We start from the raw sequence: 4,939 nt of genomic DNA, 5'->3' as shown, positions 1-4,939 counted from the left end.
GAAATAAAAAGTTCCCATTGATTTCCTAAATATGTCAAAAATGCAGGATTGCTAAGAAGAGATGGATTTAAACGCCAATGTCTAGATAAAGGGTCATAGTAAAGAGGCAGGCGTTCTATAGAGATTGATGAGTGGTCTGAGAGAATGCATGTGTTAATGGAGCAGGCTCTGGTTCTGTCAAGGGCCGATCTAGAGATGAAATTATAATCAATTCTAGAAAAAGAATGATGGGGATGTGAGGAAAAATGTGAAATCTTTCTCTCATGGATTAGTGACTCTCCATGTGTCAAATAACCCGAGGTCTGACCAAACCTCTGTTGTTGCTTTTGCCATTTTTGATGACAAAATATTATTTCCAGATATTATTTGTCAAGATATTATTTCTTTATTGGTGACCTTGTTAAAATAATAAAGAAAAAAATATTTATTTCTTTGCCCAACCTAACTTTTCCCTATTTCCTGGTTTTCTCCATGCTCAACAAGCAGCTGGACTGTTAGTCTGCAGTAATTCTTTCCCCTACTTTTTCATTAGACAGATCACACAACACTCAGCTGTTCCTTTTCAAAATTCAACAATCCCCACTCCCTACTTACATACTTACTTACTGACAGCTGAATCCTTTTGAAAAGAGACATCGTCTTGGGTGTGTGTGGGGGGGGTCCATGCAAAAAGCTCAATATTTCTAACATTTGACCACCAAAAATGTTATCTATCTATCTATCTATCTATCTATCTATCTATCTATCTATCTATCTATCTATCTATCTATCTATCTATCTATCTATCTATCTATCTATCTATCTATCTATCTATCAGAAATGCTCGTTGGTCAGACATTTCCCTGCCTGTTTGCAACGGATAATAAAGCTGTAAAGGTGTAAGAGATTGGCCAAGGCCAAATTACCCTATACCAGCTTTCTGGACCTCCAATACAGTTTCACTAACCTGATCCAGTGTTAAATGTAGCTCAGGTTTCTCTTCATTAACATATAAAGCTTTTGTGGTTTACTAAAGATTGCTGCAGAGAAGCATATTAATAAGTTCAACTTTGTTTTTTTTTTGTAGGTTCTGTTCTGGCTGAGTTGTACATTTTTGGTGGTCAAGTATTAGAAATATCAAGCTTTTTGCAAAGAATTTCCTCCAACCATTTTGTGCACCCCTGAGATAATATTTCTCTTCAGAATGATTCAGCTGTGTTTACTTTTCTGGATTTTAATATTTGTAAGTGGTACATTTAAAGCTCTTAACTGCAGCTAGTTATTGCTTCTCTGCCTTTTGGCTAAGATCAAGTGTAGTATCTGTTTTTATCAGTTTAATATCTGATATGTTCTTTAAATAAGAATGTTATATTAAACAGGTTTTTAGAACATGGAGCTGGATTAGGGGCTTGCTCTTTCTGCTCCATGCATCAACCTGGTATTGCAGTACCTCCAGGAATAGTGCCCTTCTTGAAAAAAAAATCCTATGTCACTTTCATGTTTGATGTGTTTTCTGAATGATGATGATCAATTAAATTTATCATTTTTTTAGAGCAGAGAGTTAGAATAGGGGCTTACTCTTTCTGCTCTATACATCAACATGGCATTGCAGTAGCTCTAGAAATGGTGACCTTATTAAAAAAATTACAGCCGAATTCTTTTGAAAAGAGACATCATTTTAGGCGTGCATGGGAAAGAATTACTGCAGACTAATGGTCCAGCTGCTTGTTGAACATGGAGAAAACCAGGAAATGGAGAAAAGTTTTGGAGCTATACCAAAAGCTTGATATTTCTCATCTTTGACCACCAAAAATGTTCAGCTCCCCCAGAGCAAAGCCTGTAAAAATAAGTTGATCTCATTAACATTCCTCTCCACAGAAATCTTTAGTAAAAGGCAAAAGATTTATGTGTCAATGAAGAGAAACCTGAGCCACACTTAACACTGGATCAGGCTAGTGGCACTGTACAGAGTATTTTCACGTGACGTCATCAAACCGAAAGTCGGCCATATTAGAGGCATTGGACACATGAACAGCAACGCAAGCTTTGTGAATTTTTCAATAAACAAACCAAATAATGGTGAATTACTGCACAGTTTTGGGTTGCCACAATCGCTCAGATCTTGAGAAACATATGCACTTCTACCGATTACCTAAAATAATCAAAAATCAGGGGGAGGAAACCAGAAAATTGTCAGAGGCGCATCATCATCTCTGGCTTGCCAAACTAAACCAGGATCTGACCAACAAAAATCCGCACAACATAAGTGTGTTCAGTTCACTTTGTATCAGGTATGAGGGTTTTTTTTTTAAGTTTTAATCAATGTCTTAAAATTAAGCATGACACCATATTTCTACTGTCTAGCCGTGATGGTGCTTCTGTATGTTCTCTTGAGAGGAAGCTCAAGTTAAAAATCACAATCAGCCATCTGCTGTCAGCTGAGGTAGGCCCACAGGGGATGTGATTCATGATTTACAGTATATCACTGTACATGTAATGTACACAGTACACACCTTTGCTTTCACCAGACATTTGTCACCAAATTTCCGTGCTTTTCATTCCCTGACCCAGTCACAGCACATCTGGTTCTAGGTTTCTAATCCCTTGAAACACTTCAGATCCTCAGCAGTGTATGGACTTGGCAAAAAAATTAAATAGTTGATGATGTCTGGGTATATTACAGCAGGCAGCAATGCATTGTCTTCACTCAGTTCCTCTCCCATTTCATATGGTTCCACGCTGTTGATTAACTGCAGTTTCCCCAGATAGCAGGCTCTTACACTGGGCTCTAGGCCTTCTACACGCTTTCTAGCAGCTTCTGTCTTCTTATTATAAGTTTCTTTAACCAATGCCATTACAAAAAATGTGATTTTTTTTTCCTGGATGAAATACAAGCACTGTTTACAGAAATCAAAAACACCAACATAGCACACATTCAGAACTTTTATGTTTTGGTTAGGTTGGTGAAAACACTATTGGAGGTCCAGAAAGCTGGTCTAAGGTAAGGTGGCCTGGGCCAATTTCTTGTAACTTTACAGCTTTCTTAGCCATTGCAAACAAGCAGAGAAATAAATAAGCCAATAAGTAAATATAAAGAAAAAAAAGATAGGTGTTGTGTGATCTCTCTCATGAAAAAGTAAAGGAAAGAATTACTGCAGACTCACAGTCCAGTTGCTTGTTAAGCAGGGAGAAAACCAGGAACTGAGAAAAAAGTCATACAGATCAAGCAAAAAAAAAAAAAAAAAAAATATATATATATATATATATATATATATATATATTTCCCTTTTAGACAAAGTAACTATTTCTAGAACTACTATAATGTTATACAGACACAGAGTAAAAGAAGCAAACCCCAATTCTAGCTCTATACTTTTAAACATCCGTTTATTGTTCTTACTTAACGGATATAAACACTAAATTGATTTTCTGAAAGAAAAAAAAAGAACAGCTTGACGTTTTTTTAGTTTTTAAACAAGGGCACCATTCCTGGAGATACTGCAATACCAGGTTGATGCATGGAGCAGAAAGAGCAAGCCCTTATTCCAGCTGCCTGTTCTAAAAATCTGTTTAATATAACATTCTCATTTAGAGAACATATCAGATATTTAACTGATAAGAACAGATACGACACTTGATCTTAGCCAAAAGGCCGAGAAGCGATAACTTACTGCAGTGAACAGCTTTAAATAAACCACTTCCAAATATTAAACTCCAGAAAGGTAAACACAGCTAGACTCTGCCCCCAACAGCTGGATCCTTTTGAAGAGAGACATCGCCTTGGGGGGTCACAATATTTTGCTTCGTTGTGTTCCACCAAAAGAGCTCCATCATCTCTCCAAAGCCCAGACTTTTAAAATGTGAAGTTTAGAACTGTAGTAATTCATTAATAATAATAATAATAATAATAATAATAATAATAATAATAATAATAATAAAATTCATTTGATTAATTGCAAATCTTGCATGTGATGATGAACTCATTCTACCAATTTGCAAATGTGTTTTATTGACTGTCGGGAGGGTGTATGTTCAGTGGCGGTTCTAGACCAAAATTACTAGGGGGGGCCGAGGTGGGGCCAGTGTTTTTTCAGGGGGGCACATATGGACAAAACATGGCAATATTTAAGCATTCAAAATGTTTAGTTTAGTTTAGTTTATTTAAAACCAAAACAATTGAGCATAAATACAATGAGATAAACATTCTGTCTCAATAGCCTAAACATAAAATAAATTGTGCTCAATAAATCTTAAAACCATGTTTCTCTTTTTTGTAAAATAAGATTTCTATTTTTGCATACAATGAATCTTTTCTTCAGATGTGGCTGCACTGGAGTGTCATCCAAGCACTTGTTGATATCTGGAGAAAGATGAATACAGTAAATATGAGAGTGCTACTGAGAACAACATTTATTTATCATTATTCATTTATTAATTTATTATTATATCTATTTTTTATATTTTCTATTTATTAATTATTATTCAGACTTCACACTTTCAGGGTAGGCTATATGAATTGTAGGCCAACACTGCTCACACACACGCACTTGTTCAACATCACAAACCTGATGGTGCTGTACTTGATATGCATGGTGAATCTGGTTGTCCCAATGACTTGTTGGGTTGTCCCTCATTCTGTCCCTCAGTCTGATCCTGAATGTCTTCATCCTCACTCTCAGATTGCCTTTCAGATGCCTCACTTTCCACCTCTCCAACCACCACCTCTGGCTCTCTCTCCACCTCTGGCTCTCTCTCCTCTTTCATAATCTTCATCTTCCTTACTCTCTCTATGTTGCTTTTTGCCAACAGGGGCAAAAAAGGACAATGTCCTTCTTGCTCCTTTCCATGATAGCCTACAGTAGGTCTATACTAAAAAGTAAACAGAGAGGAATGTAGCCTCTACATATCACAAGGCCATTCAAGTTTTACAAGAAGGTTAAACACTGTCGGTTATTTTACC

The 4,939-nt window shown here is 36.4% G+C and overlaps 3 non-coding genes across 3 annotated transcripts; 1 reads left to right on the top strand and 2 right to left on the bottom strand.

The window, feature by feature from the left end:
• Positions 1-1,260: 1,260 nt before the first annotated feature.
• On the top strand, positions 1,261-1,451 carry LOC132897104 (U2 spliceosomal RNA). Its single transcript, XR_009656242.1, has one exon. It is a non-coding gene; the product is annotated as a U2 spliceosomal RNA (small nuclear RNA).
• A 346-nt stretch (positions 1,452-1,797) lies between these two features.
• LOC132896011 (U5 spliceosomal RNA) lies at positions 1,798-1,912 on the bottom strand. The gene has a single exon (XR_009655903.1). It is a non-coding gene; the product is annotated as a U5 spliceosomal RNA (small nuclear RNA).
• A 1,540-nt stretch (positions 1,913-3,452) lies between these two features.
• Positions 3,453-3,643, bottom strand: LOC132897110 (U2 spliceosomal RNA). Its single transcript, XR_009656243.1, has one exon. It is a non-coding gene; the product is annotated as a U2 spliceosomal RNA (small nuclear RNA).
• Positions 3,644-4,939: the final 1,296 nt, after the last annotated feature.

The sequence above is a fragment of the Neoarius graeffei genome, chromosome 1 (genome assembly GCF_027579695.1).
Source record: "Neoarius graeffei isolate fNeoGra1 chromosome 1, fNeoGra1.pri, whole genome shotgun sequence".
In the NCBI taxonomy this organism is placed as follows: domain Eukaryota; kingdom Metazoa; phylum Chordata; class Actinopteri; order Siluriformes; family Ariidae; genus Neoarius; species Neoarius graeffei.
The sequence above is the reverse complement of the archived record's forward strand: the minus strand, read 5'-3'. Positions and strand labels throughout refer to the sequence as shown.